At 45.4% G+C, this 25,353-nt stretch overlaps 1 protein-coding gene across 1 annotated transcript in view; it reads right to left on the minus strand.

Annotated features, from left to right (window-relative positions):
* CCDC85C (coiled-coil domain containing 85C) overlaps nt 1-25,353 on the minus strand; it is an 87,419-nt gene that overhangs the window by 61,411 nt on the left and 655 nt on the right. The gene's annotated exons all lie outside the window — the stretch shown is intronic.

Genomic DNA, 25,353 nt, shown 5'->3' on the forward strand with positions numbered 1-25,353 from the left:
GGGAAAGAGAAGAGCAGGACCCCGCTTTGTCTCCCTCCCTTTTTAAAGTGGCATATCTGGATTCGCAGCTCTTCACTTGGGAAAGACACCCATGCAGCGATGTTTTCACCACAGACCGTACAAAGAAATTAGGAATGAAAACTAAAAATTCTGCCCTAACCTACAAAGTCCAGCACTCAGGAAGGTCCCGTAGCACCACGGGAACGCTTCAGAGCACCTCTTCTCCCTCCTTTGAACACCACACAGCAAGAAACCATCTGCGATCTAGAATTTCTTGTAACTCTTGCTGGCAAACAAACAATGCACACTCACTATTTTTAGTTATGACCTTGGATACTTCACGACTTCAAAACATACGCTTAATTCACACATATGCAAGCAAGAAAAATTACTCACAGGCAATGAATAACAAGTGTTTGACATTTAAATGTGACTTATTTGTAAGAGTAGTTAACATTTGTATTAATTAAGGCACACTCAATGCAAGATTGTTCTGCACCATTCATCCTAGCATATATGAAGATTGTTGTCTGTCTCAGAAAAAAAACATGAAAATTATGTGTAATTACCTGCTTGTACTTTCCACCTGGGTATCATTAAAGACAGCAGAATGCCACTGAATTTTAATTCAATATTCTTGCTGAAAACCTCACGGAAATATCAAGTCCTAGATTTCATCAAGATCACGAGGCTTGATGCAGAGAAGCAAAATATATCTACAAATCCTCTGGTATCAAAGCATCAACAGCACTCTACCCCTTTGAAAAAAATCTATCAGCTTAGCACATTCTGGGGAATGTCAGTGCATTTAAGCCCAGATCTAACTGGATCATGCAGATATCTGGATTGGTCCTCTGACCTATCTAGAGCAGAAACAGCGGTAATAAGGCTGGGGCATGAATGGCAGAGGGTGCGCTTCAACCCGGGGTCTGTACCAGGGAAAGCAAACTAAATGAACCAATATTCCCTCCGCAGGCAAAAGCATTTTCTGGGTATCTATTTTCCATTAGAAGGAGATGCTCATAATTAGGATGAGAGGAAACGGCCTCAAGTTGCGCCAGGGAAGGTTTAGATTGGATATTAAGAAAAAATTCTTCACTGAAAGGGTTATCAGGCACTGGAACAGGCTGCCCAGAGAAGTGGTTGAGTCCCCATCCCTGGAGGTATCTAAAAGACGGGTAGACAAGGTGCTTAGAGACATGGGTTAGTAGTGGGCAGGTACGGTCGGGCTTGATGATCTTAAAGGTCTTTTCCAACCAAATGATTCTCTGATTCTCCGTGCTAGATGGCCTGAAACATCTTTATGCTTTTATGAATGGCATTACCTTGAATGTCCATGTATTTTCCTTCCACATCCTTGTGCCCAAACCAAAGCCAGCCCCTTTATCTTTGGGTGTAATGATTTGTTTCGCATCTCCATGCAATGTGTACCCCAAGAAAATGATTCCACATGGTTTTTGGGAGAAGCCCCAGGTGACTCTCCGCAGGAAGCAGACAGGAGGTGCCTAGGCCTACAGGTGGGATGGCAGGGTTAGGTTAACAGATGGACTTGATGATCTTAAAGGTCTTTTCCAACCTAAGTGATTCTATGGTTCTAAGATAATTCTAGTTTAACATTCTATGATAATTCTAGTTTAACAACATTACTTTCAGTTTTGTAGCTGTGCGATTATTACTGGAGCAAGCCCACGGAAGACAACGGGACCAAGGCGCTTGGAGAGCAAGCAATGCCACAAGTTACTCTTCAGACAGGACACCACGCTTCTCCAACACCCAAGCCACATCCCTTTCAGAAACATAAACTTTAGGTCCTAAAGAAAAGAGCTTCTACCAGCACAAATAAATAAATAATGATGTGCCTGCAACCGCCCCAGCTTTTAATTAAATGACAACTGAATAAACAGCTCGGAGGATGGCCGTAACCCTGCTCCTGCCGCTGCCCTTTTGGCTTTGCGCTCCCGGGGTCAGATTCTCGGCATACCCTTCCCTGCAGCCCTGCCTTTTGTTTGAGGCGGCACAAGCTCTAGTTTTGCTGGAGGTTTTTTTTGGTTTGCTTTTAGCATAAGGGCAAGCAGCACGCCTGCCACACACCAGGCTGCTGGTGGGGATTTCCTTACCCTCCCTGGGACTAGAGAGGTGTTCGGTAGAAACAGTTTCCAGGACTTCAGAAGAAAGGCAGAAAGCTTCAAAAAGATACTACATTAATCTCAAGAGTTGCTTCCTACCGTCACTCATCACCTTCTAGGTGAGACCTTGTATTTACAACACCTACAAAAGGATCCGCAGCCAGGTAGCATGCATTCACCAAGGGTGCGATTCCACCAGCGATGATGGATTTGGCTCCCCCTCCACCCCAACTTTGTCCTGACCAAACACAGCTCTTGCCTCAAGGAAAGGAAAACCCACAAAAAAAGCACCACCCCCTTGTAGTCTTATCTTTTAATGCAACACAGTGTCTGTCCTTCATTTTATATTAACAGCTCAAGTTATCAAGGTTTTCCACCCTGGACTGCATTATCAGATCTCCCTCATCACGGTATTTTGAGGAAAAAAAAAGAGTGCTATTGAAATGCAAGTACTTCAGAGTGAATTTGCATTGTTCCTAGGAGAGCAGGGATAACGTTTAAAAAAAAACCAACCCTAAGATACCAGGCATCATTTTCACTTCTTTATTAAGCCAAGGATCTGTTAAAGTGCAGATTTCCCCTCTGTGCCAATAACACCTGGCAGTACATAAGAAACGAAGCATTTTTACTGTAACGGCATTTCCATTGAAATACGTGCAGGCAGTTGACTACATTTCCAGAGAGGTGGAATATTATTCAGTGAGGGAACACAGATAGGCTGGGAGGTGAGAAGGGGTAGAGGCAAAATTGCAGGCAATTAGTATTTTCTTGACATAGCTGTAATTTGTGAATTTGCAAAAATCCTCTTCTAAAATGTTGGTTAATTTGATCCAAGATTAATTCAAACGTGTCTGTCGTACTCCTGCCCCCACAAACACAGACCAGCACGCCCAGGAGTCAAACCCAGAAGAAAAATGATGCCAGCCCCCTCGGCCCCGCACATCCATCCCCGCAGTGGGCAACCCCCTCCCACGCCGCCTGGGGAATCGTGGGCTCCCCGCAACCTGATCGAGGGCTGATGCACTCAGCAAAGGAACGCAGGAGAAGACTTCAAGTGACTAACAATGCTCTTCAAAGAGAAAAAATGTTTTCCCATGGTTTAAAATTACCATCTGAACTTTAGTAGAAAAGTGATAGTGGGGCCGCAGCCAGAGGTACCAGATAGCGTTAACCAGTTCCCCGCCACACGGGAATGTAAACTGCGGCCCCATCACAGGTTATCCACATTCTCACAACATACTGCTGACCTACGTGCCCAGGTGCCCCATCACATAGGTGGTCCACTTCTTTACAAGAAGGCGGCTGGGATTTCTTTGCTTTCACGGCTGCCACGCTTGAGAGGCTGAGGGGGGGCCCCACCGCACGCGTGAAATGCAGAGAGAGGGGCTGGGGCTCAGGAAAGGGAGGGGGTTCAGGTGAAGCCTGCAGAAGGGGTAAGAAGTTTCTTTGACAAGATAAACAGCGATCGCTTCCTAACAGCTTAGACACAGGATACCGCTTCCCATGCGAATATTTACACTGAAATAATACATCTCTCTGACTAAAGGCGAGGAGTAATCAAAAACTGACGTTGCAGCTGTGCACTGCAAAAGTAAACCTGCTTCAAAAGTGGAATGCCAAAGGGAGGAAAGCGAGAGATATGCTTTGATTTATAGGTTACTTTTAAAATTAGCGGTGGGGGAGTTCTCCCGGTAGCCCTTGAGAAGGTCTCTGTTTATTTGAGGAGCTCACGGGAGCGCAGCCCCAGCACAGCCCCATAACCCTGGTGGAGCACGATCTACTCGATCAGTATTTATTTACATTTAAATACAAAAGGAAGGCTATCCAAACAAAAGTTGAGAGTATGCAGCAGATAATTAAGTACGCTAATGCACACACCTATTCAGACAAGAGCGAGTGTATTGGTACAATCAAAAGGCAGGTCACAGTTTATAGTCCATTCCCAGCATAAACAAGCTCCAGAAGTGCTCCTCACACCAAAATTGTACTTAGGGGATAACCCTCTCTCCTTCATGAAATGCTGACAAGTGCAGGATTTTTGCAGTGCATCCGCAAGGACCTTGCCTTTGGGCTGCTGGATGTCTGCATTTGCCAGTGCTGAGCCCCTGGGCTTTGACCCACTCCCCGCCGTGTCCTCCCGAGTGCCCCAGCTCCTGCAGCCCAGGCCACCCATCCCCACGGAGCTGGCGGCATGCAGGAGGGCACCAGCAGGCATCACAGAGCTGTAGGAGCTGGCTCAACCGTTTTAATGAAATCACAGCTTATCTATTTTTATTGTTCTCTGTATACCTGCTCTGTTTTCCTGTACATAAATTATTCTTCACATCCTTCCTGAAAAAAGCTATTATTTAACAGCATAGCCGGCATTAAGTATTGTATCACATTCCTCCAGAGGTCCATTAGAGCAATGATAGAGTGCAACACCAACACAAAAACACATGCACAAACACACCCCTGTCGTAGCCCTTTCAAGCAGAAGAGGCAATATAAATAGAAGAGATCATCAGCCTAAGCCAGGACATGGTGCAGAGTGTGGACAGATTACTACTTCCCATTTACAAAATTAAAATACATGGGCTGCAATCATAGTCCTGCTTGTTCTGGACATATCTAACCCTGAATGGTCAAACAGGGATATTGCCGGGATTTCTTCACAGACATTGAGGGATCAGGCAGGGCTTGCTTTGGATTCTCTCTCTTGAAAGCTGTCTTTATATAATCTTAATTCAAATTATCTGAAGCAGCTCTCTCACCTAACCCAAAGAAATAACACTGGACTTGGCCTTGAAAACTGTCCTCCCTAGTATTTCAAGGCAGAGACATCTCTTCATCTATGGATGTGTTTACACAGTTCTCTTGCTGATGTACCAAAAAAGTCAACTAAAAGAATGATTCCATACCCTGGCTGATCTGAAGCAATAAACCAGCTTTATAACATGTTTTAAATGGTTGTTTTAATTTACAGACATCTTTTTTTAGATTCTGATCTCATTTCAGCCTCTGTCCCCAAAGCAGCTTTCAGTGGATGATTCCTCTACCCTAAGAAAGTTACACCAGCTTCTCATACCCACACAAAACCACTGGTCTCTACTTAGGAATTCAACTGAATTGGTATTATAATGAGCCCCAGAAAGCTGCCTATAGGCATGGATTTATTTAACTAAGGCCACACTGTCTGGAGATTAGTGAACAAAGTGTTCCCCCGGCCCCGTGGTGCGCCCCAGGAGCCCCCATCACCGCGGGTGGGTAAGGGGCTGCACGGCAGAGGACGGCAACGCTGCTGGCTCAGAGAAAGGCGACGCCAGCAGGCGGTGGAGAGCACGCTGCTCAGTAAGCCTCCTCCTGAGGCACGTACGTTCTCTCACAAGGAGGACGCAAGTTATCGCCACGTATCTATTCCTTGTGCTGCCCTTACAGCCGAGGAAGCAGGTGGGAAGAAGTCACACCACCACCTTCCAAGACAACAGAGCAAACAGGGAGTTCCCCTCTTCCACTGCAGAAGGCTTTAGGCTTCTCCTTAGGCTTTATAGGTCCAATCCTATCCTAATCACCTCCAGCAGAAGTGTACGGCACACACAGGAGGTGTCTACTGCGGCAGTAACATTGCTCTGGAGCAAAGTGTGCTCCAGCTGCATCAGGTGCAAGCAGAAGACAAAACCAGCAGATGTGCAAAGCCAAAATTTGCATCAGTCCAGGAAATCTTCACACGTGCTGCCCACCGCAGACAAGCAACAGAGGTGTGGGCAGGGCGAGCTCCCCCCACTTCAGCTCCTGCTTCACCTCCTTCAAGCACCCCCAGAACCAAGTTTAATCCTACCCTGAGGGAAGGCGATGCGTTGAAACACAAGGTTGGCAGAATAATATTCGTTTTACACCTGCAGGGAAGATGCCTAAATGGCCTTGGACATGTCACCTGGCACTAGATGTGCAGTTCCTATCATTGTTTGCTGTCCACAGATTTTCACCTCAGCAGCTCAGGCCCAGTCCCAGATTTGCTCACAGCAACAGAAGCTTCTTCCTCAGATTCACTCTTCTTTAGCCAGAGGAGGCGACTAGTTAATGCAGAGCTTCCTTGAACAGAAAGGAAGCCAGTGGCTCCTCTCCAAAACTCTGGAGGCAAAAGACAGACAGACAACAAGCCCCGGCTGGGTGATAAAAGGGAAAACAGTGCAAAGCTGCAGGGAAGTTGATATGGTAGCCCAACAAGGTGCTACTGAGGGGGTCTCACCTACAGCTCGGCCTTGGCCGGGTCGCTCCCCAGTTCTGAATGGACCATCAGAGAATTTAACATCTTCAGATTACCTCTTAACAAACTGGACAATTTAACATCACAAGGACAAGGTTTTGGTTTCTCCTAGGAAATTTCTGTGGCCTGACACTTCTTGGGGGCAAATATTATCCCAGTGATACTTCTTCTCTTACAGCAAATGAAGCTTCTCACCCCTTTTCACCCCCAAATACCGAGCCAGGTGTTCCAAAATACAAGTCACAACACAGTTACGAAGGGCTAAGAGAAAACTAGAGAAGCAGGAATCTGAAATGGGTTTTGCCTGGAGGCAAGGGGCAAAGGCAGTGAGATGCAGTAACTTTTAACAACATCACTTTACAAGATTAAAAAAAAAAAAAAGGTCACCCTGTCACTACAGAGATCGTGTGGGATTAGTTTAATACCAGTTTGTTCAAATAAAGGTCAAAAAGAGCTCCTCTGATGGACAAAGTTAAGAGGTTATGGCTATTAGCAAGCTTGTTTCTTTGTTTCTTAGATCATGTTTGTGTGGTTTTCTCGGTGGGTCTGAAGACAAGGCAGATGCCACCCAGGAGAGTCCAGGATAAGGAAGTTTGCAGTGGCTCTCAGAGGCAGATTTCCAAGCCATGGATTTAAAAGTTAGGGTTGTATGGGCTTGTCTGGATTTGCAAAGTGAATCTGCCAAGCATTTCAATGCATATATTCGTAACACAGACCAAGATCTGCATACGATCCAACTGGAGGCTGCCACATTATGTTTAAAGGATGGCACCAAGCAGCAGGTCTCTGCAGCATGCCGCGAGGCCAAAGCTCCTCAAAGAGCAATCCTTGGAGGAAATCCAATAACAGAGCATACCACAGCATCACACTTGCTGTGCTGTCTTAACCCTTGCCCTACAGTGATTCATCTTTGCTTGCAATCTCTAACATTTTCCACCACCTTTCATGCAGACACATTAGTAGGATTCAGCCACAGCCTAAAGCATCCAGCATGGATCAATCACCATGAGTCAAACCCATCTATGTCTTTACCCTGGGCCGCAGGGAAGGGAACCCTGTCCAAAAGAAGATGAGAAGAACTCAGAATAGCTCCAGAGCACCCAGGAACAGCCTCAAATGGAAAAAAATGGAAATATGGAAGAGTTTGTTTCCCCTTAAATATACTACTTGACAAGTTGCTTCGGGCTGTAGCCTTCACCTTATTTTGCCAGGAAGGGCCAATCCTTGCTCACTGCAAATAGTCTTGTGATCAGCCATCACAGAAGTTAAGCTGGGTTTGAAGACAACAATTGCATGACTCTCTTCCCAATTCCACACTTTCAGTGCCTGCCTCCCTGTCCCAGCACCCAGACAGCAGAGGCTGATGAAAATCTGCCCTAGACCCAGGTTATGCAGGAACTCCCTGCCATACTGTCTGCAGCCGCTCCGGCTCACTCAGACTGAATGGGCGCTGGGTCTGCATCAGCATCCCTAGGTTCAATGCCTGGAATTAGGCTCTGCAGATTAGGCAATGTGCTGAGGCTTATCTCTGTGTCTAATCACTAATAAAGTCGCAACCTGCTGCATTTGTACCATATTAGGTCTCGCTCAACAACACGGGGTTTAAAGGTCACCTGCTTCCTCCAATCGCTGCCAGGTTTATTGCAGCGGCATCCCTTCCCCGGCAGGTCCCATTCCCTCCCCAACCGGCTGGCCACTGCCAGCAGAAATCCAATTACAGGCACAATGGTCCCAGCCCGCCGTGGCTCCTGGGCCCCTCCACGCTCCCGCCCCAGCACCCCCTCCACAATGGCTGCTTTTGTCTCAGCCTTGCTATTGTTTGGGATTCTCTCGCATCCCTGGACACGGGATAAAGAGCCGTGTTTGGAGAGATGTTTATGAATGAGGTCTCAGAGCACAAGGCCGCAGCAACACAGGGCTTGACCGTGGACAAAAAAAGGTCATGGTTTCTAAAAGCCACGTTGAAATGAAATCATTAAAGATGTAATATGCACTAGCCAGGAACAAAAAGTTACGGGCAAACAGAAAATAAAAAGTGAAATCCTAGTCCTTCCAAAGCCAAGGGAAGTTTTGCCACAGACCTCAGTGCAGCCAGGATGTCTCCCAAAATATCTAGACTAAGTAAAATACCTAGCAGATTTAAGCCACTGTTTTGAAAAGATTTTACACCGTATTATTTCCAAAGGGGGAAAGAAATTATTTTAGTTTAATGAGAATGTTTTCTGAGTAAAAATGTAGCAGATAGTGGCAGTAAACAGTAGAGCCTGTGCCAAAGAAACTAGGCGAAAAATACCAGCTAATAAAAATCTGAATCATTCTCCTAATGTCAGAGAAAATACTCTATTCTGATCTTCAGCTGGCATAATGAATATGTTACACCAATGAAGACGTTACATCAAGAGGAAAGCCCTACGTGTCCTCTTAAGACCTGTAAGAGTTATGAGGATCTTCCCAACCAACAGCCTGTAAGACCAGGTTGGTTCTGTAGTGATAAACTTTGTGAGAGCTCAGGCAGGTGGCGAAGTTAAGCTCAACTTCTCAAACACCTTCAGCATAACAGTAGTACGAGTCTTGCTAAGAGCCAAAACGCACAAACCCCATCCGTCGTGTTGGAAAGTGCCTCTTTGTGAGGCTCTGCTGAGCAGAGGAAGATAGTAATATTGTGAAACCTTTCCAGTCTTTAAAGAGTAGAGGCAGACATATAATTGCATTCAATGAAACATCATATGGTAATAAGCAGCAATGGAATAGCCAAGTATAAATCTCCCATTCAGTAGAGTGTCACATGTATAAATCTATTTACCCAGGATTACTCTGTAGCTCCTACCATAATAAATCATCAGGAAAATGCCTTGTGCACTGCTAGCAGAGCAGGGATTTGGAAAAGCAGGCAGGCTATTCTTCATAAGGAGGCATTGATAACTAGCCAACCTGAGAGTTTGTTACAAATATGATATTAATTGCTTTCTGCTTATTTCTTGCTTGGGTGCTTGGGGGGCTGGGGTTGATTATTTTTCTTTTTTAAACTAAGACTTTCCTCTTTGCAACAGGAACACTGATAGACATAGACTGTAGTGCTAAGCCAAAGTGCAGGGGTCCAAAGGGTCCACTAAGCCAAAGTCCAGGGTCCCAAGCCCATTCACTGAAGGAACTACAAAGGTTCTTTTGACTTCAGAAGACTTTGGATCAGGTCGCAATTCATCATCACCATTTACAAAAGAATGGTATTCTGGCCTAGTTTCTGCTCAATGTAAATGTTTTATGTAGGCTAATCCCAGATCAATAACTGTTTTCTTGCATTATCTAGATCTCTCACTACACATTATGGGCTGTACTAGAAAGATTAAGCACTGCACAGTCAACCACGAGCCTCTCTATAGGATGCTCCAGGTCCCAGCTCTGCAAGAATGCCATGTCACATACTGAAATACCCTGTGTATCTGGCATGACTTGCTAAAGCCTCTTGCTAATCACCTGAAATTTGTTATTTGCAGCCATGAGCAAACAGCGTTTCAAAAAAGCTTTTGTTCTGTGCTGAAAAGCTGAGGCTAGACTGCATTCCAGAAGTAGCCAGATAAGTAAAAAGGTCGCATGCCAATATAGCATTTAATAGACCTGAATCAGGCTAAAACCACAGGCCAGTCATATGGAACAGCCAACAGCTTTAATGCCATTTAATTCAGTGAGACACATGTCTAAAGCGCAGCAATACTCTGAGCATAATTTCAGTGCCAGAACACATGGTGTAGTACATAGCTCTCATATCTCTGGGTCGGTGGATGTCATGGTAGAAGGGAATACTGATATCCCAGAGACTGTCTTCCCAAAATAATTCAGGTAATGTACATTATTGTACACTTCAAATTTTTCCCTCCTTCTGCTTATGACCCAGCTGCCATTCCTATGCTTAGTATCATTTTGAGAGAAACCAAACAACCCTCTTCATGTTCACATGGTCATAACCTGCATAGCACAAGACCGCGAGCCAAATTCATCCTTGGTATAATTCAGCTAACTGGATATAAAAAGCCTCAAAAATTGGCCTTCTTCAGTGCGGTAACATCTCAAAATCTGAGACGAGTTTGATCTACATCTGTAAAGACAGAGAGTAAACAAAGCAGTTGCCTCTGAAAAAAAGAAAATCTGTACCTTTTTTCAAGTGCCAACAAGCTTATTATTGCAGTTTCCATTGTGCCAGCAAACTAATAACCAACCACATGTAAATCTTCCTAGGAAATTCCCCAAGTCTTCTATAGTAAAACTACTATAGAAAATACAGGTATGTTCTCCTGTTCCCAATCCTCACCACTGAAGTTCTACTACAGTCACCATCCCTCCCACCTTGGAGCTCAAAAACAGCTTCAGGAGCCCCTTAGTCTCCTGGCTTGACCACCTTGGGAAAAGAGGGAGTATCTGAGACCACAAATGCTGCTCATCCTAACAACCAACTGTGCTAGTAGATGTAAATCCGTATCATGAAGATCACTGCCTCCACAGCTAAAGCTTTACAGGTGAGATCCTCACTGGTCTCCAGTCCTTGAAAAAGCACTGAGATCTGAAAGCATCTTTTCAGGTTAGGAATGCGAAAGCGGTATGTGAAATGCCTGCTCGTATATGCTCATCTTACGGCTAAAGAGGGACTTCTCCCTCTAGAACCATCGTTCTGGCAATTGTCACCAAACACTAAATTCACACACAGAGTATTTATAAAATTTATCTACAATCCACGTGATGCTCACACTGCAGAACATCCCTCTACATAAATCTGTACATTCTGGGATGAACATCTGAAGAAGCTGCTAGAGAAAAATCCCCGTGTGTCCATCGCAGTGCCTGATCCCACCAACTTTGCAAGGAGCTTTTCACAGGCATCACTCTCACTGCCCTTTGACACAGGCAATTATCTGCTCCCAATCCCGGCTGACCTCTACATTCCTTACCCACCTGCAACTCCCATGTAAAGATAACAGGAGTTTTCATTCACATTAGCTTAGCCTCTTTGTTCTGGGCAAGGAAACGATATTCATAATGCCCAAACTGATTTCATTCCAGTAGAGGATTAGCTTCAATCTCCGTTGCTGTAGAACGAAAAGGCGAGCAAGAAATTACCATCAAATAATTACAATGCTTTTTGCTTTACAATGGATGCCCAGAGGTTTGCAAAAAACAACCCTTTTGCTGGACTGAATCCACGGTAGATTTCTGAGCATGCCTTAGACACACTTAGAAAGCCTACCGAGTCCTGCAGATAAGGGCCAGGACTGAGGGTCGGAACATGAAAGCTCTGTTGCCTGCTCTTTGCATACTTAGGCTAGTCAACATCCAAACCATAAAAAAGGGGAATAATGCTACTTCTCAGGCTTATAAATATGCTATGAGGCCAAACTCATTAGCGATTACAAAGCCCTCCTAGACTCCTTGTCTGGAAGGAGTTATACAACCATAAAGTATTATTCATGCTGTTCTAAGGCAGAAAAGTACGTATTACTGCAAATCCAGCGGTAGCTTTTCATGCACCATTAAGGTTTACTACACAGTCCTAATCTAATCATAAGCACTTCAGAACCCAGATCTGTCATTCGAAACATACAGATCAGACTTCATCATTGAATAACCAACTGGGTCAACGATATACAGCACAGGACACACAGGCACTTTTTTTCCTCATTTATCCCACACAATTTCAACTGAGCCATTTGTATTTTCAAAACTCCATCATTATTGGTTTTGCTGCCATCTTGCACTATGTCTACTCAGAATTTCAACCGGTTCAAAACTCAAGTACTAGATCTGTTTGCATTTTTAAAAAGCTGAGATGGGAAGGAGTGCAAAGTTCAGGTCTACACCTCCTCCAGCATTTATGAAAGAAACTGGTCCCTTCAGGCAACTTTTTCTGCCCATTATTATTCTGGGATCTCTTTCGCTTGCAATTTGGAAAATATATTCATAACTAGTGGTAGACTTGCTTTTGACATGCTGATCAAAATACAATCTTTATAGCTCCAGGCACCATCATCAATGCTATGCTGGAGGGAGTTCACTCCATTTCAATGGAATCGGCTGTTAAAAATAACAGCTGGCTCCCAAACCACATCTTTGGACTCCTTTACTCCATCTCCTCCTTCGGGCTGCTGCCGCACCCTTTTGCAGTGGTCTCCAACCCCATCTTGAGCTCAGCAGGCAACTCTTGCTGCCCACTCCTCGCCCACTGTGAGGACGTCTTCCTCAGCACAAGGAAGCTCAGCACAAGGGCTGGATGAGAGCTTCATGTGAGCCTGACCAAAGTTCTCCCCCCAACTGCTTGCTTGCTCTCTACCCTCCTGCAGCTGGTCCAGGATGTTGGCACCACCATGGCCCCCCATGACAGGCCACGCACTCCATGCTGCCCAGCCCTTCCCTCCAGCTCCACAGATGTGGTTTTCGGCAGAACAAGCCTGTCCCTTTGTGTTTGATAAGGTTTTGGTTTAAATCCAGATATAAAACCTCTCCTTTAAAAAGAAAAGGTCAAATTCAAATATCGTCATCCTTAAACATAACACAGTCAGGGAGTTTTACCCTTTAGATAACATTCCTTTTACAGGGCCAGTTCCAAGCCTTTCCCAAAAATACTGCACTTGCTTCACTTTGAACTGCCAAATAAAAAAATAAAAAAAGGACAGCCCTCTAATTTTTATCCAAATAAGGCAGAATGAAAAGACAGGACAGCAGATTTTCCATCGGAAACCTTCCCTGTCCAACCTGGCCAAGATGCTGTAACAGGATGAAAGGAAAAATAGAGGCCTCTCCAACAGCTGCATCAGCTGCTGTTTGTGTGATCCGTTCCTCATCTTGCAGGACTCCGAGCAGACTTGTCTCCAGAGCTGTGGGATCAGAAAGCTTGTTGGACCTATGCTGTCATGGACGGAGGGCATTTATAGGTCTGCAGCGACGCTTTCTCAAGTACACAGCCCCACATCCAAGTAAATCAGCGAGTCACCTCAGATACTTCCAAGAGCAAAGTCTGAATCATGTTCAGAATACTTAATACTCTGAAACTGCTGAGCACCTGTCCTTTGAACAGAAGATGCCCTTCAGGTATCCCAGGTGGACCCCCAGAAACAGAGATGCTCCAGATCGCTTGCCGTTGTGCAAACTCTTGACCTGTGGCTGCAGAGCCAAAGCAGGGCTGTGACCCGCAGGTGCCACCTCTACCTACACAGCCACCCTCAGCTCTCTCTTGCTTCAGGCTGTGGATGCTTCTGCGGTACAAAATGCTCCCTTTGCTTATAGGAAAAAAAACCAAAACACCACAAAACAATAAAACACACAGAAGTGGATAAACACACAGCTTTACATTTAAGCACGGATTAAACAACATTGCTGTTTAGAGGAATGTGTCTTTAAAGAACAAATTTCCAGAGGACTTTAATTAAGCTCCGAGGGTTAACAAACGGATTTGCGTGATCCAGTTTCTCTTCCTTACTACGCTGGGAGTGATGGATGCGACTGAATACAACAATCCACTTAACCCCACAGGATCTACACCCATCATTTTAAATAATTAAATAGCATTCATTTGGGGTGATCCTTTTTCTCCCCCTCTCCGCTTCTTAGCTTTACATATAGAAAACATTTACTGTATAAGGCAAACAACAAACAGGAATATAATTAGTCCTTTCAAACTGAGATGTTGTTTAACTTAACTAATTGAAAAGAGAGAAAGCAAAAGCTCGCACTGCGTGGCTAGCGGCAAAGTCATAAAACGTCACTTTTCTGTGGTTCATACTCCAGTAATTATCTTTTATACAAAGAACAGTGACTCATAAATCTGCTTTTTCATAAAAATCCTGCACAAAAAAGACTGCAATAAAAGAGCCCCCCCCCTTTTCTTGGTCAACTTGAGGCTGAAACAAGGTCTTTATGAGCTGTGGGAGTGGAAAGTCATTAGGGTTTCAATTCCAAATGAAAATTAAGGCTTTTAACTTCCCATACCACTCACACTGACAACCTTTCATACGTAATTGCCAAGGAAGAGTTACTGCGGTCTTGTCACCCTCCTAATGATTCGGTGATACGCTGACAAATAGATCCTCCCCACAAATTCCACTACACAAATGGGAATAAGAGCCCTGGGTGGTTAAGAAACATTGGGTTCACACCCAAGAGTGATTTTGATGACTTTTCAGTCAGGGCTTGTTAGGAGTTACGAAGTTATCAGCGTCAGAAATGGAGCAATCAAGGGATCAGGTAAGAATTTAATTGGAAGGAGGAAAGGTGTCTTCAGCAATTACGGCAAAGACCCAGCTGCTTTGCAGTGACACGGGGAGCAATGTGACAACAAGGACCCATCCGCTTCACAATTGTGGTTCCTCACCTCAGCCGAAACTGCACTAGGCTGCCAGATAAACAGCATTTTAAATACACACATATAATATGATACTCAACAGGGCAACGCAGATGGAATGAGCTGAAATAACAACAAATGCCGTCCCCGCTCTCTGAAAGATATCGAGGTAACCTGTCGCTGTGACAGCAAAGCATCCTTCTGCACTTTTCTCTGGCTGTGGAGAGGCAAGCACTGCTCTTTATCTTATTTTGTTCCTTGTCTTCTCATTTGGGAGAGAAATTACTAATTGACAAATTTCTGGTTTTGACAGTTGGCTGGAGACTGTCCATACTTCATCATCCTGTGGTCCCATGAAGTATATACAATACAGAAAGAAGCACCCCTATAGGTAAAGTGCTTTTATCCCAGTGAAGTTGAAACAGGATTTGAAGCAACTCCAAAACTGGGAATTAGAAATGTCTGGAGCTACTATAAAGGCTGCTCCTTCCTTGCTAGCTCATTATAACTCAAAACCTGTGTTGTTTGTTATCACTGGTATCATAGCAATGGCTAGAGGCCCCATCCGAGGTAAGGGTCTAATTCTGTTGAGCACTGTATGAGCATGTTATACATGACCCAATGAGCCACAAGAAACTTGGAGGAGACAAAGGAAATATATTATCCCAGTTGTATAAAAAGAGAACTACAGATCACATCATTTATCTCAGACTACATCAGAAAGTCATGTCACGGTGAGAAAGCCACAAAATCTGCATCCCAATCCAGTGCTTTAAGTTGCAAAACCCTCCATCCTTCCTTTGTTATTTTAAAGCTTACCCCTAAAACAATACAGTCTTAACTGACCTTGTAAAAATAGGACTGTATTTTTACAAGAGGCCAGGAGACAAGCATGGGAGTCTTCCAAATAAACTGCTCAGAATCCATAGAGCAAATAGCTACACCAAAACCTCAAAAAGAACAACTTTCAAAAGATGGTTGAATACAGTCACACACATGCAGCTACATCAACATGGCCTGGAGGACTGAAAGCTGCAGAAATCATTATTTTTCCTGAGGTGGAACCTACAGCCACTCCACAAGAGAAGGTCTCCACAAGCAAGGCGTACATGATCGTGTTTCAAGACGTCAAAGACAAACGCACAGGCTTTACAAACCTATCCCCACCTTTTAGGAGGTGTAACAAGCAGCAAAGAGGACAAAAAGGGAAAACCCCACAAATGGTATCAGAACTGGGAGACAGAAAGCCTGCTGCACTGGCTGAAACACTCAACTTTGTAGCCTCAGAAATAAACATCACAAAGAAATGAATGAATAATTGAAATAAAGCAAGCGAGTACATTTATATACACGTATCTATACATCGGTACACGGAACAGCAAAGGACAGGTGTATCAGCAGTCTGCTCAGGAGGGAACGATTGACTTACTCCCATGCTGGGTTGGAGCTGCAATCGGGAAAAGGAACAAGGGGACATTTTATCCGAGTTTTTCACAATATGTCATCTTTGTGCGAGGCATGAGCTGCTGGTGAAGATCATATAACCTATAACTACATATCACATTCAACAGCAAACAAGCTTTTAACTCAGTGGAAAGGGATTAAAAGCTCCACAGATCCAAAGCATAGATCAAAGTTATATTCAACTGCTGGGAAATATATAAATATGAGACTGAAAACCCCAGTAAGGGAGATTAGGAAAGGAAACCGGGAAGACAAAAGAATACTGTGCATCACAAAAGTCCTTTAAGATCGTACATAAAAATAAGATTTTCTTAACACCTTTGTTAGGAGCAGAAAGAGATTCAGCATCAACTGAAATGAGGGGTTTTTTATTACTGATACACTGCTAGCATCTGACGATGCTACTCCGGCATAAAACAGTGGACTTTTACGTAGGTTGTCCTGGAGCCATTTCTAGTAGATCCTACTAAAAGCAAAAATGGGGCAGGGTGAGGGGAAACCAGTGAAAACATCAACGTGACAATGGTAAATAGCTGCACATATATAACCAGGGTTAGTCCTCTGGCTACACAAAAATCTAGCGGACTATTACCTAAATAGGCCAGATTACATCCTTTTGTAGACATTAAGGACATTATGAATCTCCTCTGCATAAAAGACCAAACCAAGTGGAAAGAGTCCAAGTCTTAACTCCATTAAAGTCAACCAGTGTCTTCGCAAGTAACTTCACTGGGCACTGAGATGTACCACACTACTAATTGATTCAGCCCTGATACAAAGTCACAGCCATCCTTCAAGGAGCACGGTGGCACACGAGTGGCATTTATAGGCCAAGACATTATCAATAAGTGTCACAGAGTGAATGAAATGTACCTCAGCGAGTAAAAAAACTGCAGATGGAAGATGGATGCCAACCCTCCAAAGACTGCTTAGCTCTTAACAGAGAGTCAGAAACCAGGAATGCAGGTTTTAACCTTGCACGTGTGATACACAGCAACCTGTCTTCAGATGATCCAGGATGGAAGATGTGGGGAAGGCCAAACATTTTTTAAATCTAGTCAGCCCCACTAGATCAGAGACTGACAGCAAGCCTCCTGCTGCATTGGTTTCCATAGAAATATTAAGCTTTGGGGACTGGAAATGCTGTAAGGCTTACTTTTTCTTCTTTTCTGAAATAATGGTTTGAGTTTACTGCTCTACTTTGAGTGGTCCCTTTACCCGCTCCTTTCCTCTCCATGCATCTTCTACAGCGAGAGGCCAGAGCAGCACCCGCCACGCAGCTCCCCCCGCCACACCAAAGCGGGGCTCTCAGCACCACGCCGCCTCATTCCGTTGTCCAGGGAAGGCAGGGGCAGGCCAGACATGGCTGCCAAACCCCTGGGCGTAGGCAGCCCTGGAGCATCCTACTGCCCTGGAGACAGTTTGAACCAGCAGCATCCCAGCCTGAGCCCTGCTCCATCCATTTGCTCTACACAGCACATGTGCCATCTCCCACAAACATTCACATGCCACTGACACCCCAGCACGCGAATGCAACCCCAGCAGCAGAGGAGTTTGGGGATGAAATGGGGGAAAGGCAGCAGCAGCGTGAGGTCTTGAGCATCACTGCACGGAGCTGGGGGACGGAGCAACATCTGAAGGGCTTTTCAGATCATCCAGCTTTGATTGAACTAATTCTGCCAGCAAGCCGGGGTTGACACAACCACACAAGACAGCTAGCATGTCACCCCTGCGACTGCAGTTTGCAGCTGGCCAAAGCCCCGATGCCATAAGCCTGGCACTGGCTGCCAGTGTGCCCTCCGCTACAGATAGTGCAGCCCACTCCCACCACACCCACCCCAGGCAAACAGGAGACATCCTATCCTACAAGCCTGTAGGAGAAACCCATGCAGACAATGAGCTAATTCACATTGGATTCGGGATGGCTTCAGTCTCACCACAAGAACCCTGGAAGTGGAAAGTCTATAGCCACTTGCTCAGCCAGGCGACATGGCTGCAATATTGACAGCACTTAACACAGAGCTTTAGAGTGCTCCAGTCTCAAATCTAACCGATAAATAACCTGTAATCTCCTTCACAAGGACAATCTTTCACAAAGACCCTTTGCAGGAGAGTCCCTGAGCAAGGTGAACGTTTGGCACCACCATTGCCCGGAGACGTAGTAAGTCAGTACAAGTAATGAGCTCCCTGAGAGGGGCAAATAGCAATGCAAGGAGCGATTTAAGGGAGGGAAGAGTATACATATACCTGTACGCCCGGGGACTGAAGTAACCTGGCATAAACGGTCTTGGCCCAGACATGAGTCACTAGAAAAGTGTTCAAAATAACCTGTACAGCAGCCTTCAATTGCCATGGTGACAAATGTTTCCTAATGCCTAAGAGCAGCTGAGTCCTGAACTCTACACACCTCATTCACTAACAAAAGCTCTCATTATATTTTAAAAAAAAAAAAAATCACAAATGAATTGTGGCCATTTTAAGCCCTCCTCAGATCAAGGGCTGATTTACGCTCTCGTTTCAACGGGAAGCACTGTGCTCACCTCGCTGTTAATTCAGAAGATGGAGCCGGCTTGCTTTTTGCTTCACAATCCAGTAGGCAAGGGAATACAAGATTCTCTGAGACAGTGTTACTTTTTCTGCCAGGAGTTATCTATTTGCAGAAGTGGGTCAACTTTCTCTTGGTGGACATGTTAGTGTGCGAGTGCCTAGCAGCGCTGCCTGTGCATTTCTGCCCGCTCCGCGTGCGGAGGAACCTCTGCACATAACTATTTATGGCAGCCAAGTGTTTCATGAATTGCAGCAAGTTAACCACAAGGGGACGATGACATTTGGCGACAGGGCAGGATGAATTCTGGCTGGCAGACAAAAAGCCAGGTTAAAAATACAGAATGCAGAAGCAAACCCAGCCAGTCGCTGCTAATTCGCAGGAAAACTGGATGTGCAGCCCCCAAACCTTCCCTCTTCCACATCAGCAATGTTGTGTGTTTTGCAGCAGGATGCATTAAGGCCTGATAGTCAGCATGGAAAGGACTTTAGCCTTCCCGGGGGCCAAGCGTTTTAAGTGTATGTTAAATGGGCTTATAATTTTTTTCATTTGCCTCACTGCACACCTTCTGATCTATACCAGGCATTTTTGCCAGTTGAAGCACCTCACCTCCACCAGTGAGATCAGCCATTCTCCATCCTCGTGCTCCTAGAGCATCTCCAAAGGGCAGTCACAATACAGAAGGATGCCGCAGGGCCAGCCTAAGGGGACAACATCAGCAGACCCCGCCATGGATATCTGTGTGAGATGCAAGAAAGGCCACAGCCATGCTGGGACCGATAAAAAGCCCAATGCCTCCCAGGGTGGGCCTCCTGTTTCACCCAGGTTGCAAGGATATGGTCAGCCTTGTCCCCACAAAAGCACTAACCCTCCAGCTTTCCGGTGCAACGCTTCTGTTAGCGTTCATGCCCTTCATCTCCACACTCACATGGAGTGTAACACCTGCCAGGGCTGCATTTTGGGTTCCCATGCCTGACACTTAATTAGATCATCATTTAATTCGATCCTCAGCTTTATTTGATGAAATACCTCCAGAGGACCAAATCATTTACATGTAACCAACACAGTTTATTCCCCTTATTTTGATTGCTTTTGACAAGTATAAGTGGATAATTCCATCAAAGGCCCACAGAAAATTGCCTTTTAATCAATACAAGTTTTTTCTTCAACAGGACGGCTGAAAGCAAGATATCTCTGTAGAAAACTGAAAGAGGAAAACAAATTTGAATGCATTACTATGGAGAATATAGTTCCAGATATGGCCCAATTTTAGTATTTCATTTAAGTGTCTTGAGCCTTGTTTTCAGGGACAGCAGCTACCCTGAAGTTTGGGAGCCTGGAGTTTGAGAGGGCTGGCACGCAAGCAGTGCTCCTCCACTGAAGCCCCTTGGACGAGTGGCCAGCAATGGCTGGCTATCAGAAACTCAAGCTGTACCCTTAGTGTCTGAGACCTCAGCATTGCTAAGCCTATTAGCAGAACTCATTGAACTTACAGAAGAGATGGAAATGGGTGTTTCTACAGAGGTCTTGCATCTAGTGCACCAGCCCAGGGCAGGCTTCCTGGCTTAATCACAAAGAACCTGGATGTAGCAGCCTACAGCACCAAAAATATCAACAGGTTAAATATGACAGTATCAAAAAAGGAAAAGTTAAAGCAATGTTCAGAGGATCAAAAGTGCTCTTGATATCAGAAAGATATCAATTGGTCAAGTAGCTGAACTTCTGCTTAAGCATGGGAGATGCCACTGGTCTCTGAGAGGTCTCCATCACAGAGAACAGGGAGTTCTCTGACCCAGGCAGCTGTGCCCAGGCAGCGTGGGGACTGCAAGAGGTGACATCTGACTGCTACTGAGAAAGGCGATTTCCCCTCTTTCACCAGGGCTAGGACAGCTGCACAGGAAGAGTGGACAATGGTCACCGTAACACCTTGAATTGGACTGATCTCACCAGACTTTAGGTGGTTCCATATGAACTAGCCTTCCATATGAACTAGGCTGCCTTCCCATCAGCAGAGAGAAAGAGCACGATTAGCGTACAACTCTTAAAACAGACACAGTTGACATAAATCATGACACGGAAGTGCCTTTCTCCACATGGCCGATAAAGGAAGCCCAAGGGGATGCAGATGTTAAAGCCTATATTGGAGATACCTCAAATTAAATGGGCTGAACCTCACCCTTTGCTTCTGCCCCTGCATCTTCTCATCTCAAAGGCCTCATTAATACGTCATAGTAAATAATACATATATTGATTATAAATACGCTAATAAAAAGCAAAGGACTTTGGCCTAAAGGGTGCGTGAAGAAGAGGAGAAATAAGTGCAGGGTAGCTGCACATTCAATCAATACCAACCTACAGGGAATGGCCATTTCTCTTTGCCACCATTTTAACTGTAATATATCATACCCTCTAGGTAAATATGTGGACATTTACAAGTGGGAATCAATAGAAGCAGAGATCTTCCCACCCCCTCACCCGGAGAGACCATTCTTCTTCCGCTGGAGCAGACAACAGCAAGAGGCCATAGATTAATGTCTCTGCTCCTACAGGCTGTCTGCCATATCCATGGCTTGCTTCTGGGCCTCTCTGATGACTTGTTAAGTGTTGATGCTTTTAATAATGAAAAAAAAAAACAAACAACCCAACAACAAAACAACTGTTCATGTTGATAAAGAAAAGCATGAACATTTTACCCAACTGGAATATAACAAATGCCCGTTTGGGGAACCCAGAGCAAACAGCTTCAGTGGAAGGAAAAGGACACCAGCTCGTGAGTCTGTATGCCTCCAGGCTTGCAGATGGATAAACAGTTGTTCCAGTCACATCTAGATAAGGCTATAACCAGTGGAAGCCCTTGCCCTGGCCTCAGGGAGTCACTCCTCCCAATGGTCCCACATACCTCAGAGGCCAGGGACATATCCTATGGTACCTGAAGGCTTTTTCCTTCCCCAGGTCTTGTTAATATCACCCAATATGACTGTCTTTTTTTTTTTTTATTCAGTTTTATTTTGGCAAGAACTAGGCAGTAGAAATGTCCATCACTCCAACAGGGCTGCCTGAAGCTGGACGGGCAGAAAGACTACATATGCACAGAGACTCGCGCCATGCATGGAAAGGGAAGCCAAAGCACTCACAAGCACAACGCAGCGACTGTGCCTGGCTTTCTGTTCTGGATCTGTGGGCAGACTTTTGGGAACTGTGGCATATCACTCAACAGGGATGCAACGGGCCAGTTCCAATCACATAGCTTGCAGAAGCCCCTGTCCTGCAGCCCAGGTCCCAGCTCACACACGGACAACGGAAACACCATTTACTTTCAGACGGAGCAGATTTCCTCTTGGCTCTCAGCAGAATATCCAGAGCTGCGTAAGATTACATGTGTCATCTAATAATAGCCGTTTTCACACTATCAGTTATACTTACTACCTTATCTTCTACAAGCAGGTAATTAATCATCAGGCTCCAGGTATCAGCTTCCAAAAAGCCAGTTTATGAAAGTAAACAGACTTCAGAAAAGTGAAAGAAAGGTGGATCGCAGGTTGGTTTGGGGTTTTGTTTTTTAAACTAGTACCATTTATATTGAATTCACGTTACAGAACTAGAGTTCATCACCTCACATTGGGGTGGGTCACTGGGGCCAATAAATCAAGTCCTGGTTTACCAACTCACTTCCAAAGGACTGCCGAAGAGAAAATGAGAAATATTTAATCCACCTTTGCTCGCCAAGATTTCATTAAAAAGCTACCTCCCTGGGAGCGTTTAAGAGCCGCCATACTCTTGACTCCTTTAGAAAAGCACTAAACAAGTGAAGCAGTCCTGCTTAACACCTAGAAAAGCAGAGCACCACAAAAAGCTCCACTGATACCACTAGCAGGGGCAGCACCTTTCAGGACCTTCTAGGTTTTCCATATGCAAAAGCGCTCTAGCAAACAGCTCACCATGCCTTGCCCCCACCAGTCGTCCAAGGCTTCTGCTGTGTTCTTACTACAGATGCTAAATTCTGCCCTGCATCCATTTGAGATCCCCTCTACCCTCTGTAAGAAAGTACACGAGGGCTGTTCATTGCCACAGTAGTTGAGCTGGCCAGGCAGTTTCTGCTTTATCCACTGGTTAATTATCCAGTGTTTTAAAGACATGAGACAACAGCAAACCAGGCTGAAGTTTGCAACCTAAAAAGGAAAGGCCACACTTTCTCCTCTTCTTCCCTTCAGTTTTATCCCAGGGGAAAAAAAAATCATCAGGAAAAGAGTATAAAAAGGCTGAGATCTAAGCTGCATGCACGGAAGGCAGGGACGGCACCAGGAGACATGGAAGGATGCTCCCTGCCAGGGCTGCTCCGCAACAGCTCCTCTACCCACTCGGCTCCCAGGTTTGTTCTTCACGTTCACCTGCCCTGCTCTTCCATCGATGCCTGGTCCCAAGCAAGCTCCCCCTCCCAGACTTCTTGCTGTCAGTGAAAAAGGGGGCCTGATAAGCTTTGCATTTGCATGTGTATTGAGAGGCATTTCCAAAGGCACAGTCAGGGAAATGGCCTTGCTGAATACCGATACTATCTGAGAATGACAACTATTCAAGTCATTTTACAGCTTCACTACTTAAGTGGAGAGATGAGGTTTGTTTGCATCTTTACAAGGAGTATTAGTTTTAAAAGTGCTGATCATATCTGTCCCACCCTCAGAAATGAAGTGGCACAGGTTGGCAGCCAAGAGCCAGCTTCAGTGCTTCCCACAGAGACCATCTTCCACAGGCACCCCAAAACCAGAAGTCACTAAAACTTAAGGTCACATCTGAAATGCTTGAGCCTCTGCTCCTCCTTCCTACACAGGAGCAAGAGAAACAGTGCAGATGCACGAATGGAAACACATAGATGAGCAGATGGATGCTCTACCACCCCTCCCTACGCTTACCCTACCTAGGATAGGACATGAGACTCAGCTCTCAGTCCCCTCCGAATGATGCTGCCTTGCACCATCCGGCACACAGTGTTTGAGGATGGCAACGAGGACTGAGCTCTGCAAACAGAGACTCTTCATGCAGACAGGGATGACTTGAATCCCATGCGAAAAATCCCGCAGTGCCTCACACTGGGTTTAAGGGACAGCTCTGAGGCCATGTCGGATATGCACAAGAGCCCTGGGTTAACAGGAATGAATTCAGCTGGCTTTGCCCTAGTCAGCTGCCGATACCTAAAAGGGATGTGGTCTAAGGTTCACAAACCAGAACTGCAAAGCCCTTCTGTCCCAAAACAGTAACGGCACATTCAATATCTGCCAAGCACTCTCAGGGCCTCTGTGAAGAGCAATCAACGCTTTATGAAAATAAAGTCAAGTCACATCAGGAGCAGAAGCTATCTGCAGATTTACAAACCAGATACTTCTGATTTACACAGCACTAGGGGAGAGAGAAAAAACAACAAACATTTAAAGATGCTTGCTTGTACCCTGGAACATCTGGTGACTGGATCAGCCTTGAAACCAGCAATCCCTGTCTACTGGGTGAGGTGGTCAGAACATCTCCAGCTGTGAGTGGAGACACACAGCTGCGACAACAGGACCACGCATGGCAAATTCATGAACTTGAGAACTGGGTTGATGGGTCTTGCATGCCTTCAGATCTCTTGGGGCATAAGGACTTGCCATAAACCACCAAAAAAAGGGCCAGCACTGTCTGGTCCCACCAGGACCACCAAAAGCTCTGGGAGCTGAAGGCATGCTTACCTGGTAAGCACATCCACTGCTGACACCAGTCAGAGGCCAACCTCTGGAGCTCCAGTCTCATCTCTGTGCTTGGAGGAGGGGAAAGGGTACCCCAACCAGAAAACAGTCCTCTCTGGTTGGAAATGAGGATTAGAAGAAGTCTTATACACGACAATTAATTAGATTGGTGCCTGGTTTGATCCCTATTGAACCCTCTTGGCCAAACTACTCCTTCTAGAATTCAAGTATTTGGTCTTGTTGGTTTCAAAAGAGAAAATATCTACATTTTAAAAACACTCCAATACTATTAATTTAATGCCTGATCACTATTAGACAACAGGAGAAACTTTGCTTGAATACAAACTGTCAGAAGAGGCTTGGGACGATTTCACAGTGGAGCTCGTGTCTAACTTTAATGACTAGGCTGAACAAAATCATGAGCACAGCGTCCCTTCGAGAGCAAGCTCTTCTCTACAAACAAACCTGTTTCTGAAGCGGAGGGGGGGGAACTGGGGGAAGCCGAGCTGCACCTCTCCAAAACTGCTGAGCATGCCAGAGCCAGCCTGCCCCAGAGCCCACGGAGCTAGCAGGTCATGCTCTATGGGGCAGACCTGTGCTTTCAACAGATGCTTCCGAGATCTCATTTTATCGTCCTTCCTTATCAATCTTTTCAAACTAGCAAACAAACACGCCAAATGTAAACCAAAATATTTTAGGGGGCAGAGGGAGAGAGGATGGAAGAGATGGGAAAAATCAGTGTTTATTTAGCTCTAAAAACTCAGGCTGGTTTTCGTCAAAAAAGAAAAACCAAACCAAACCAAACCAACCAAATCGCCAACCCTCCAGGTGAAAAAGGCTCCAACGGCCAGCCCCACAGCCGAGGAGTGCTGCCACCCCCCCTGCCCACAGGTGCCCTCCCCAGCCCCGGGGCTGCTCTTCCAAAGGGGTCACCG

The sequence above is a fragment of the Egretta garzetta genome, unplaced genomic scaffold (assembly GCF_000687185.1).
Source record: "Egretta garzetta isolate BGI_Z169 unplaced genomic scaffold, ASM68718v1 scaffold374, whole genome shotgun sequence".
NCBI classification, from domain to species: Eukaryota; Metazoa; Chordata; class Aves; order Pelecaniformes; family Ardeidae; genus Egretta; species Egretta garzetta.